Source organism: Lampris incognitus, chromosome 2 (assembly GCF_029633865.1).
Source record: "Lampris incognitus isolate fLamInc1 chromosome 2, fLamInc1.hap2, whole genome shotgun sequence".
Classification (NCBI taxonomy): domain Eukaryota; kingdom Metazoa; phylum Chordata; class Actinopteri; order Lampriformes; family Lampridae; genus Lampris; species Lampris incognitus.
This window is the reverse complement of record NC_079212.1, coordinates 44,834,496-44,847,127: the sequence shown is the minus strand read 5'-3', so window position 1 is coordinate 44,847,127 and position 12,632 is coordinate 44,834,496. Positions and strand designations below refer to the sequence as shown.

At 44.1% G+C, this 12,632-nt stretch overlaps 1 protein-coding gene across 2 annotated transcripts in view; it reads right to left on the bottom strand.

Annotated features, from left to right (window-relative positions):
- chchd6a (coiled-coil-helix-coiled-coil-helix domain containing 6a) overlaps positions 1-12,632 on the bottom strand; it is a 234,671-nt gene that overhangs the window by 176,165 nt on the left and 45,874 nt on the right. The gene's annotated exons all lie outside the window — the stretch shown is intronic.

Below are 12,632 nucleotides of genomic sequence, written 5' to 3'. Positions count from 1 at the left end.
AGCCTTGGTCATGTGGCTAATAAAACAATCTAATCTAATATCTCACATTAGCGTCAGAACAAGTGAAGTTCACGGATTTCCAAATTAAAATTGCAACGTCCTTGGACTTACCCTGGAAAGATGAATGATACACCTGACCAAACCCACTTTCTACGCAGCCCGGCATGATCTGACAGTTTTCAATGGGTCTCCTGGAGATAAATGATATTTGCTCCTAAATATTGAAGCAGGTGGAGTACTTTGCTATGCTTGATTAGGTGATTTAGACCTCTACAATTCCAATTTACAAATTTACCCCCCCCCCTCAGACTGACCAGATGGACTAGGTTGAACCATTCTCACCTTTAATTGAATGTATGTACAAGTGTATTCAATCATCAATGAATAGCCATTACAAAAGTTTAAATAAGGTGACCCAGTAACAAGTAAAATACAGTACACTAAAGAACATGGGAGAACAAGCGAACAAAAAACAAGCCCCCCACCCCCCTTGCATAAGCGCCTCCCCAAACAAGACCCACGCTAATCCCACTGTCTGTCTAAACTCTCTGATATAAATTTATATAAGACCAAAGTTCCATCAAAGAGGTGATATGACATCACACTGACTTATTTGTGATGATAAGAGAGCATTAATTATAAACGTATGGCAAATAAAAAAAACAGATCTCACTTTTTAAGGTAACTTTATGAAAAAATAGTTATGCAGCACACTGTTGGTACCAAAAATGAAAGAAAAAAAAATACTGCCAACTAGACCAGCGGTGGCTACCATATGCCACGGAGAGCCATGTGTATGTATGCAGGTTTTCATTCCAGCCGGACTCCACAGCAGGTGATTTTACTGATACGTTCTTCCTCTTTGGCTGAAGAGTTGCTAATCAGTGAAATCACTTGGTGTGGAGTCCGGCTGGAATGAAAACCTGCATACACATGGCTCTCCATGGCACATGGTTAGCCACCCCTGAGCTAGACCCATGATTCGCAAGCTATGTGATAGGCAAACCACTGGTTGTACGCGTGCTCCCTCTAGTAGTACGTGGAGGAATATCTGAAATATCTTTAAAAAACAAAATAAAGTTAACAAAAAAAAACATATACTACTACCAAAATACTATGAAAATACCTTAACTATGAGATCGCTGAAATGGTATTTTAAAAAAGTTTTGCCTTTCCTGTTAAATTTTTGTTTCAATATCAGCCTATTTACAAGTTACAAACGAATTAACTGTTCCAAGTATTAGGCTAACTGTTACATGCGAAACCGTGATGGCGAGATAGTAAGTGGAGATAGTTAAAATGATGAATGGTTCAAAAACATTGCAGTCATGGCTCCAAACAGGAACTATTAGGGAGAGAAGTGCTAGCGCCTACTTCAGCAGTGCCATGGAAGTCTTCACAGCACCTGCTAGCAACCAGCGTCAACAGTAAGGAAATATGACTCACGTTACATCAAATTTGGATTCCGCTGGAGCAGGACGAAGGAAGAGCCCAGTATGTGACGGTGTTCTTAGCAATGAATCCATGAAACCATCGCATCTCATATGACATCTTACAACCAAACACGCGGTGCTGAAAGACAAACCAGTTGATTTTTTCTAAGAAAATGTGATGAACTGAAGTCGTCTAACTCCTGTGTTATAACCATAGCCAAAGCACAGAAAGCTTCGTATTATGCCGGCCACAGCATAGCGAAAGCCAGTAAGCCAAATACAATTGGTAAACAATTATGTCTACCATTAGCCAGAGATGACACCCATCATGTGTGGGGAGAAGGCTGCCAAACAGTTAAATGTGGTGCCCCTTTCAAATGACACTATGCTATGGAGAATAGGACCCATGGCTGATGAGGTTAAAAGCACACTGACTGAGCGCATTAAAAATAGTCGCTCTTACTCTATCCAGCTAGACAAGACTACTGATGTTGCAGATTTGGCCACCTTGTTTGTTTACTTCAGCTATGAATATGATGGTGCAGCTCAGGGAGACTTTCTGTTCTGTCAATCACTGCAGACCAGAACCACAGCTGAGCACATATTCCAGTTTCTGAATGCGTTTGTACAAGAGAATGGCCTCAATTGGAAAAAGTGTATTGGAGTCTGCAAGGATGGTGCCAGGACTATGACAGGTCGCCAGAGCGGAGTAGCAACTCAAATTCGTGAGTTGGCACTCGAGATGCGATGGACTCACTGAGCATACAATGCGAGGCCCTGGCGGTGAAGAAGATGCCGAAGAAATGAAGTCTGTGCGGGACTCGGCTGTGAAAATTGTGAACTTCATTAAGGCTCGACCAATGCATTCTCTTCTATTTGCTCTGCGATGAGATGGGCAGCGAGCAAGTCCAATTCTTGCTTCATACAGAAATAAGGTGGCTATCAAAAGGGAAGATGCTTTCGAGGCTTTTCGAATTGCACATAGAGGTCCAAATGTTCTTATAGGACAAAAGCTTCCATTTATCAGATGTTTTCGAAGATACTGTCTGGCTCAGTCAACTGGCATACTTGTCAGAAATTTTCCCCCGATTAAATGAACTGAATTTGGGACGACAGGGAATCGCCATCAATATTTTTGATGTTCATCCATCCATCCATTATCCAAACTGCTTATCCTGCTCTCAGGGTCGCGGGGATGCTGGAGCCTATCCCAGCAGTCATTGGACGGCAGGCGGGGAGACACTCTGGACAGGCCGCCAGTCCAAAACAGATTTTTTTTGATGTGCAGGACAAAATTAACACAATGCTGAAAAAGATGGAGCTGTTAGAAATCAATGTGAAGGCAGCTGATATTTCAATGTTCCCCGCTTTGGAGTTTTCTGTCTGACAATGACCTGACCCTTGATGATGGAGTCAGGGACAACATCGTTGCGCACCTCATCTCGCTCAGACAACAGTTCCGCAAATATTTCCCAGTGATGGCCGAAACGAACAACTGGATGAGAAACCCATTCAACGTCGAAACCTCAGAAATACCCAAGTACTTCACTGTTGGTGAGCAGGAGAGTTTAACAGGAGTGTCTTACGATGAAACACTGAAGTCTGCTTTCAGAAGTAAGTCATTGGACCTTGCAGGACTGTGTTCACAGAGGTACAGGATGTACCACATTTCACCAAACACATTAACTCTGTGGACAACCATATCAAGTTCACCTGAGAGGATGTAAAAAATGACAGGTTAGCCTTCTTAGAATTTGAAATTGCAATTGGTGATACGGGACATTTGATTGTTGATGTTTACTGTAAACCAACACATATTGATCAGTACTTAAGGCTTGACTCTCATCATCCACTGGAGCACAAACTAGGAGTCATCAGGACACTGTACCACCGAGCTGACAACATCTCCACCGACACAGCAGCCGGGGAAGGGGAGAAATTCCCCATTAAACAAGCCCTGGTTAAGTGTGGTTATCCTAACTGGGTGTTTGTCAAAGCCAGGAAGATGCCCAATCAGTGCACTAGTGTATTGTGCCCCTGGCACAAACAGAGCAATATAATGTACGCTGTTAAGTGCCAGGAGTACTGCCATGACTTGTACATCGGGGAAAGCAAACAGACACTGGCCAAGAGGATGGCACAACATGGAATAGCTAACACATCAGGCCAGGACTCTGCAGTCTACACTCATCTTTAGGCCAGTGGCCACTCTTTCAAAGATGAGGATGTGCACATCCTTGATAGGGAGGAACGCTGGTTTGAATGGGGAATCAAAGAGGCCACCTTTGTGAAGAGGGAATGACCATCCTTGAACCAAGGGGGGTGGTGCCTAAGAGTACATCTATCACCATCTTACAATGCCGTGATTGCAACCATTCCCAAATCCTCTGTGAATAGCACACATGGCCATTGAAACTCTAGTTAAGGCTCACAGCAATTTGCATAATAAAATTGATCGTTGGTATCGGTCGTTATACCACTGTATTGTTTATAAGGGTGGGGATACCTGCAGTCAGTTGAGACTGAAGAAGTCACTTAGATGAGTGATGAAACGTTTCTCTCTCAATAAACGTTGTGTCCAGACGAACCGATTCAACTTTCTGTGATCATGGTTAGCATTGCTTCGGCGGGGAACCTGGATCATTCAAGGGTGAGGCTTTGGAGCGGCCACCTCATGATGTATTTACCTTCAGTTGAGTAGAGGACATGGCTCGCTCAAAAATGAAAAAAAGTGGGCTACACTTGTGTTAAAACAGAAAATAACAGGGTACCAACAAGCATCTGCAAATAAATAGTGCCCGTAATTTGAATTTAGTCACATCCTCATGGAGCAATGAAGAACTGCTTCTCACATGGTGATGAGCAGACCCAGAAGTCCATCTTTTCCTAGTTTTAAAGGCTGGATGACAGTAAAGAGATGCAATTTTCTTACCTTAGACTATTCTAGCTGCTATATTATTTGTATCTACCTGTTTGGACATCATATCCACATTACTAACGAGTGTTTATCAAAAATGTCATTGTGTAAATATGAGAGCATCAAAGGTCATCTCCACAATATCATCAAAATATAAATAGAGGTTATTTGGTCAAAAATATCATATTTGATTTTGTCCATATCGCCCAGCCCTACTTGCTTCTCTTTAGTATCCAAAGGAATTGAATCAAGTTCAACTGGACTTGGTTATATATCCGTGAAGATGTTTCGCCTCTCATCCAAGAGGCTTCATCAGTTCGTGCCTTTCTGATAGACCAAGCTAGTCTTTAGTAGTTCTTTGATACAGTCATGAGAGTTTGCCGATAGACTGCTTTGCATAAGATAATGTGAACAATGTAGCATCGGGATTTGAATGAGAAAATGTGAATGGCAATGCAATGTAGGCAAATCAGAAGATCAAGAAGTACGTTTTCATACTTCACATGTTTTCACATTCGCAGATCTTCCACAATTGATTTCACCAGCAGACACAATTCTAGACACAAGACTGCACAGTATTACAGTCCGCTAATGAAGTGTTATCCTATATATATATTTGCACTACATGGTCAAAAGTGATGGCTAGATGACTGGGTCAGAGCATCTCCAAAATGGCTAGTCTTGTGGGGTGTTCCCATTATGCAGTGGTCAGTACCTACCAAAAATGGCCCAAAGAAGGACAACTGGTGAACCAGCAACAGGATCATGGGCACCCAAGACTCACTGATGTGCATGGGGAGCGAAATCTAGCCCTTTTAGTCCAATCCCACAGAAGAGCTACTTGTTCAAATTCCTGAAAAAGTTAATGCTGGTTATGCTAGACAGGTGTCAGAACCCACAGTGCATCACAGCTTGTTGTGTATGGGGGTGCATAGCAGCAGACCGGTCAGAGTGCCCGTGATGACACGTCCACCATCGAAAGCCCCTACAATGGGCACGTGAGCATCAGAACTGGTCCACGGAGTAATGGAAGAAAGTGGCCTGGGCTGATGAATCATGTTTTCTTTTACATCATGTGGATGGCTCTGTGTCTGTGTGTCGTTTACCTGGGGAAGAGATGGTAACCGGATGTACTGTCGAAAGAAGGCAAGCCGGCGGAGGCAGCGTGATGCTCTGGGCAATGTTCTGCTCAGAAACCTTGGGTCCTGGCATTCATGTGGATGTTACTTTGACACGTACCACCTACCTAAACATTGTTACAGACCAGGTACACTCCTGGCAGACCAGGTACACCCCTTCATGGCAACGGTATTCCCTGATGGCAGAGGTGTCTTTCAGCAGGATAATGTGCCCTGCCACACTGCAGAAATTATTCAGGAATGGTTTGAGGAACATGACAGAGTTCAAAGCATTGCCCTGGCCTCCAAATCCGCCAGATCTCAAATCCGATTGAGTATCTACGGGATGTGCTGGAAAAACAAGTCAGATCCATGGAGGCCCCACCTCAAAACTTCCACGACTTGAAGGATCTGCTGCTTATGTTTTGGTGCCAGATACCAGAGGACACCTTTAGAGGTCTTGTGGAGTCCATGCTTTGATGGGCACACAAGGGGGCCCAACAAAATGTTAGGCAGGTGGTTTTAACGTTTTGGCTGATGGGCACACATGAGAGAGAGAGAGACTGCGAGAGAGCAAGCGAGAGAGAGAGAGAGAGAGAGAGAGAGAGAGAGAGAGAGAGAGAGAGAGAGAGAGAGAGAGAGAGAGAGTGTTTAAATCCGTGATTGTTTCCCTTGAAGACCATCGACCTTAGCTATAACTGACCAAGTCGTAAAGCCATTTAGCCAGTATGCATTACAACTTCCAAGTTGACTTATCAAATTGCATTTGATAAAGGCTGTGGTCTTAATTGTTACTTCTGGTTGCAAAAAAAATTCATTCTGTTAAGCCATTTCAGAGAGAAAGCATAAATATTGATATATCTTATATCACCAAAAGTGTAAAATATATCTAAATATTGTTTTTTATCCTTACCGCCCAGCTCAAGTCCTGATCATACTTTTTTTTGATTAGGAGTAATTCTGAGATGCTTGATAACTATGGGCTCAATCTGCTGGATCTCAGCTTTGTTTCTAGAACAGGTTGTGTTGCTGCAACAATCCTAAATGTATTACATATAACTTAAAATTTAGCTGAAATATTTTAGCCTAGATAGAACGGATTAAATAAAAATCTCTCCAGCGCCTCTCTCTGTATGCGTCATGTTGTAATTTGTAGTCAAGAAAGACACAGTGAGTAAACAAGGTGACGCCACTGCCTCCACCCAAAGCTCTAGAGCCTGCAGTTAAATACCAGCCAGCCAGGCATGACTTCACACGCACACACACACACGCACACACACATATTCTACTTAAGTCAGATAAAGATGGCTTCTTTGCTTGTGTGTCTTTTTTGTGTATGTCTGCCAGTCTCGGTCTCTGTCTCGTTCGTCTCCCTGTTTGTCACTCATTCTTTCAGCCTATTGGCCTGAATGAAAGCCTGTTTATAAGTCTATCTGTCCATGAGAGCATCTGTGCACCTGGCTGCCTGTGCTATAAAGATACAACCTAGTATGGGGCATCCGGGTAGTGTGGCGGTCTATTCTGTTGCCTACCAACACGGAGATCGCCGGATTGAATCCCCGTGTTACCTCTGGCTTGATCGGGTGTCCCTACAGACACAGTTGGCTGTGTCTGCGGGTGGGAAGCAGGAGGTGGGTATGTGTCTTGGTCACTGCACTAGTGCTTTCTCTGGTCAGTCGGGTCGCCTGTTTGGCGAAGAGGGGGAACTGGGGGGAATAGCATGATCCTCCCATGCGCTACGTCCCCCTGGTGAAACTCCTCACGGTCAGGTGAAAAGAAGCGGCTGGCGACGCCACATGTATCGGAGGAGGCATGTGGTAGTCTGCAGCCCTCCCCGGATTGGCAGAGCGGGTGGAGCAGCAACCGGGACAGCTCAGAAGAGTGGGGTAATTGGCTGGATACAATTGGGGAGAGAAAAAAAAAGGGGGGGGGGATCCAAAAAAAACAAACTTACAATGTGAATTCTGATCCTTTTGCATATTAACATAGGATATTGACGCAACAATACCATGCTTGGTGCAGAGAAAAAAGAAGCAGAGAGATGCACGGCTGGGTTTGAAAGGACACTTGGCAGGCTTAATTTGTGACATTAACATGTGTCTATAGACTGACTCAAGAAGATAGTACTTGTCAGCAGACGAAAGATTAATAAAATAAAGTTGAAATCAGCTTGAAATCTATGTAGGTACAAACACTACCCCCATTGTGTATCTGCTGCTTGTCATGCACATGATATAGTAAATTAAATGGCGCTTATTCAAAGGTCTCTAAAAAGTGTCTGCAAAATGGCTATAAGTGAAAATAAAAACAAATAAAACAAACACATTTGACAGAGAGAAGGACAAGGAAGCGGGGGTCCAAATGAAAAACCCGATGAAACCAAGTGGAAAAGAACTGCAATTATTTAGAAGCTGCATAATTGAATGAGGCAGCTGCTTGCCATAAGCTAAACATGAGATTAGTTCACAAATGTATTATCCAATATTATGCTCACTCCGGGCACCTTCTGCATATGAATCGATTCAGTACATAGCTAGAGGTGTGAAGTGTTTATGCAGAGGATAGGGAGAGCAGACGGAGAGAGAGAACGACTGACGGAGGAGGGGAAAGAGCTCATGTAGGACAAAGCAGTCTGCGCAAGGGAGAGACGGGCTTCTTAGCAGTCGTCAAAACTGAGGAGAGCGGGGCGTTTGGGTAGTGTAGCGGTCCATTCCATTGCCTACCAACACGGGGATCGCTGGTTTGAATCCCCATGTTACCTCCGGCTTGGTCGGGCGGCCCTACACACACAATTGTCCGTGTCTGCAGGCGGCAAGCCAGATGTGGGTGTGTGTCCTGGTCGCTGCACTAGTGCCTCCTCTGGTCGGTCGGGGTGCCTGTTTGGGAGTGAGGTGGAACTGTGGGAGGGGAGAATAGCATGATCCTCCCACGCACTACATCCCCCTGGCAAAAATCCTCACTGTCAGGTGAAAAGAAGCGGCTGGTGACTCCACATGTATCGGAGGAGGCATGGGGTAGTCTGCAGCCCATCCGGGATCGGCAGAGGGGGTGGAGCAACAACTGGGACAGCTCGGAAGAGTGGGGTAATTGGCTGGGTACAATCGGGGAGAAAAAGGGGGGGAAATCCCCCCCCCAAAAAATGAGAAGAGCGACAAACCAGCGTATAAAAAGGGTAACAAAAAGTGAGATGTACAGACAGACGAGAGACACAGAAACATGTTGCCAGGGAGAGTGAGTAAGACAGACACAGGCAGACAGGCAGACAGACAGACAGACGAGGGCTACTCCTGTAAGAGTCATACTGTAGGTCTTTGGGGAGGGTTGAGAGGATGGCAGATGGTACCCTGGCAGAGAGGCATCTCAGCGGGTCTGCAGGGGGAGATTCCACAGCAATATTGCGTACAGGAGGCTAGAGCCCTCTTCCAGCAGAGTGGCACGGAGTCATGAAGAGAGCATCTGAGGGCAGCGCACCAATTTTAATAAGTCCAACAGATGATCAACAAACAAGTCGCAAACACTTGTGCTTGGGTTACCGAGTACATCAAGGACACACACACACACACACACACACACACACACACACACACACACACACACACACACACACACACACACACACACACACACACACACACACACACACACACACACATCTCCCTTTCCCCCTCTAGGCAGTGTGTACTGTGTTGCCATCTGATAGCAGCAGCAGTCTGTTCTCCACCCCCCCCCCATATTTACTCTGCTGCATTTATTTAACACATAGCTCCCGGCGAGGCAATAAATTAGCACTCAATAATAATCAGACTGATAATTATAGTTGGCCAAGCAGACAGACAGAAAAGGGAACTAGCGCAATACGGGCCAGAGGTCCTTTCCCTTCTTCCTCCTGTTCTTTTTCTCCTTCTTGGCCTTTTCCACTCTTTATCATCTTTACACTTTAGCTTTATGTTCGTTATTATTTCCAGATTCAAATCATTAATACTTCAAGGAGTAGGTAAACTCTCATTTTAAGGCAAAAAAGCAAGCAAGAAGACAGTGATGGTGGTGTCCACATATAAAAGTATAAAAACAGGTGTAGACGTAGAGGACAGTGATGGTGGTGTCCATGGACAAAAGTATAGAAACAGGTGTAGATGTAGAGGACAGTGATGGTGGTGTCCATGTATAAAGGATATAAAGGTGTGTAGATGTAGAGGACAGTGATGGTGGTGTCCATGTATAAAGGATATAAAGGGGTGTAGAGGAAGAGGACAGTGATGGTGGTGTCCATGTAGTATACATGATATAAAGGGGTGTAGATGTAGAGGACAATGATGGTGGTGTCCATGTAAAAAGGATATAAAGGGGTGTAGATGTAGAGGACAGTGATGGTGGTGTCCATGTATAAAGGATATAAAAGGGTGTAGACGTAGAGGACAGTGATGGTGATGTCCATGTATAAATGATATAAAGAGATATACAGTTAGGTCCGGAAATATTTGGAAAGTGATACAATTTTCATAATTTTGGCCCTGTACGCTACCACAATGGATTTGAAATGAAATAATCGAGATGCAATTGAAGTGCAGATTTTCTGCTTTAATTTGAGGGTATTTACATCAAAATTGGAGGAAAGGTTTAGGAATTGCAACAATGTTCATACATAGTCCCCTCATTTCAAGGGACCTGAAGTAATTGGACAATTGACTCAAAAGCTGTTTCATGAGCAGGTGTGGGCTATTCCCTCGTTATTTCATCATCAATTAAGCAGGTAAAAGGTCTGGAGTTGATTTCAGGTGTGGCATTTTCATTTGGAAGCAGTTGCTGTGAATCCACAACATGCGGTCAAAGGAGCTCTCAATGCAAGTGAAACAGGCCATGCTTAGGCTGTGAAAAAAGAAAAAAATCCATCAGAGAGATAGCAGAAACATTGGGAGTGGCCAAATCAACAGGTTGGTACCTTCTGAGAAAAAAGGAACGCACTGGTGAGCTCGGCAACACAAAAAGGCCCGGACGTCCATGGAAGACAACAGCGGTTGATGATCGCAGGATCCTTTCCATGGTCAAGAAAAATCCCTTCACAACATCTAATGAAGTGAAGAAGACTCTCCAGGATGTAGGCGTATCATTATCCAAGTCTACCATGAGGAGAAGACTTCACAAGAGCAAATACAGAGGGTTCACCACAAGGTACAAACCATTCATAAGCCTCAAGAATAGAAAGGCCAAATTAGAGTTTGCCAAAACAAATCTAAAAAAGCTAGCCCAGTTCTGGAACAGCATTCTTTGGATAGATGAAACTAAGATCAACCTGTACCAGAATGATGGGAAGAGAAAAGTATGGAGAAGGCTTGGAACAGCTCATGTCCGAAGCGCACCACATCATCTGTAAAACATGGTGGAGGCAGTGTGATGGCATGGGCATGCATAGCTTCCGATAGCACTGGGTCACTAGTGTTTATTGATGATGTGACAGAAGACGGAAGCAGCCGCATGAATTCTGAAGTCTATAGGAACATTCTGTCTCCTCACATTAAGCCAAATTCAGCAAAGTTGATTGGACGGCGCTTCACAGTTCAGCTGGACAATGACCCAAAACATACTGCGAAAGCAACCCAGGAGTTTTTCAAGGCAAAGAAGTGGAATATTCTACAATTGCTGAGTCAATCACGTGATCTCAATACGATCGTGCATGCATTCCACTTGCTGAAGACAAAACTTAAGGCAGAAAGACCTGCAAACAAACAACTGAAGACAGCTGCAGTCAAGGCCTGGCAAAGCATCACAAAGGAGGAAACCCAGCATTTGGTGATGTCCATGGGTTCCAGACTTCAGGCAGTCATCGCCTGCAAAGGATTCTCAACAAAGTATCAAGAATGAACATTTTATTTATGATTATATTCATTTGTCCAATTACTTTAGGTCCCTTGAAATGTGGGGACTATGTATGAAAATTGTTGCAATTCCTAAACCGTTCCTCCAATTTTGATGTAAATACCCTCAAATTAAAGCTGAAAGTCTGCACTTCAATTGCATCTTGATTATTTCATTACAAAGCTGTTGCGGTAGCGCACAGGGCCAAAATTATGAAAATTGTATCACTGTCCAAATATTTCCGGACCTAACTGTAGATGTAGATGGCAGTGATGGTGGTGTAACTGTATAACAGCTATAAAGGGGTGGCGATGTAGATGTCAGTGATGGTGGTGTGAGTTAGAATAAAGGTGTCAGTGTTGTAGTAGAACATCTCATCTTAGCTTTTCAGAAGTCTACCCAAAGAGTTTAGTTGGCTAACCATGTTGTACAATCATTCTACTCGCCTCATATTTTATTGTCAAACACTCTTCCTCTTGGAGGTTGTCACTTCTGATCACTGCAAGCTTTTTCCAACTTCCACCTTTATGAGATTTGGCTTCGTGAGATCGATAACTGCTGTTTATTCTCTTACTATCTCTTCTCTATTTTCGGCTCTAACCTCTTCATTTGTCCTACTGATTTTGTTCTTTTCTGTGCTTAGTTCACTTATCACTAGATTGTCTAGTTTTCTTTCTCATACGACTTTTGTGTTTAGTAGGCAGCCTTTCATTCATGGTTTGTTTACTGGCTTTGAGCTTAGCCTAGTTTAGCAGTTAGCTCTATCACATTGGCAGTCAGAGCAGCCTCATTAAAATGATGGTGTGTGGTGACTGTTTCACAGTTACAGATAGGTTGTCTTTACAAGAGAGACAACCTATGATTTATGACAACCTATGAGCCTGTGAGTTAGAGCAGCTTCTTTTGGCTAGGATTATGTTAGATGTGATTGGCACTCCAGATAGCGCCCCAGTCCTGAAAGCAGACCTGCTTCTGTTAGCACTAGCTCAATCTCATCGGCATATACGGCGGAGTTTGGCTCCGTTTACCAGTGTGGGAAGGCTCGAAAGAATAAGCCATTGGTCATGTGGCCTGGTCTGCAGTCACCTCTCTGACTGCAAACAGGTTTTGGCCCCTCACCAGCCCTGTTGGTAGGTAGCCCTACCAGCCAGCTTGCTTCTCCCGCTCCTGTCAACAGACTAAAGCAACGCATGCTAGTGATAGGAGACTCCATTACCTGCAATATCAGATTAGCTTTGCAAGCCTTGGTTCACTATTTACCCAGGGCCAGAGCTTCCAACATAGAAGATAATCTTTGGGGGCGCCCGGGTA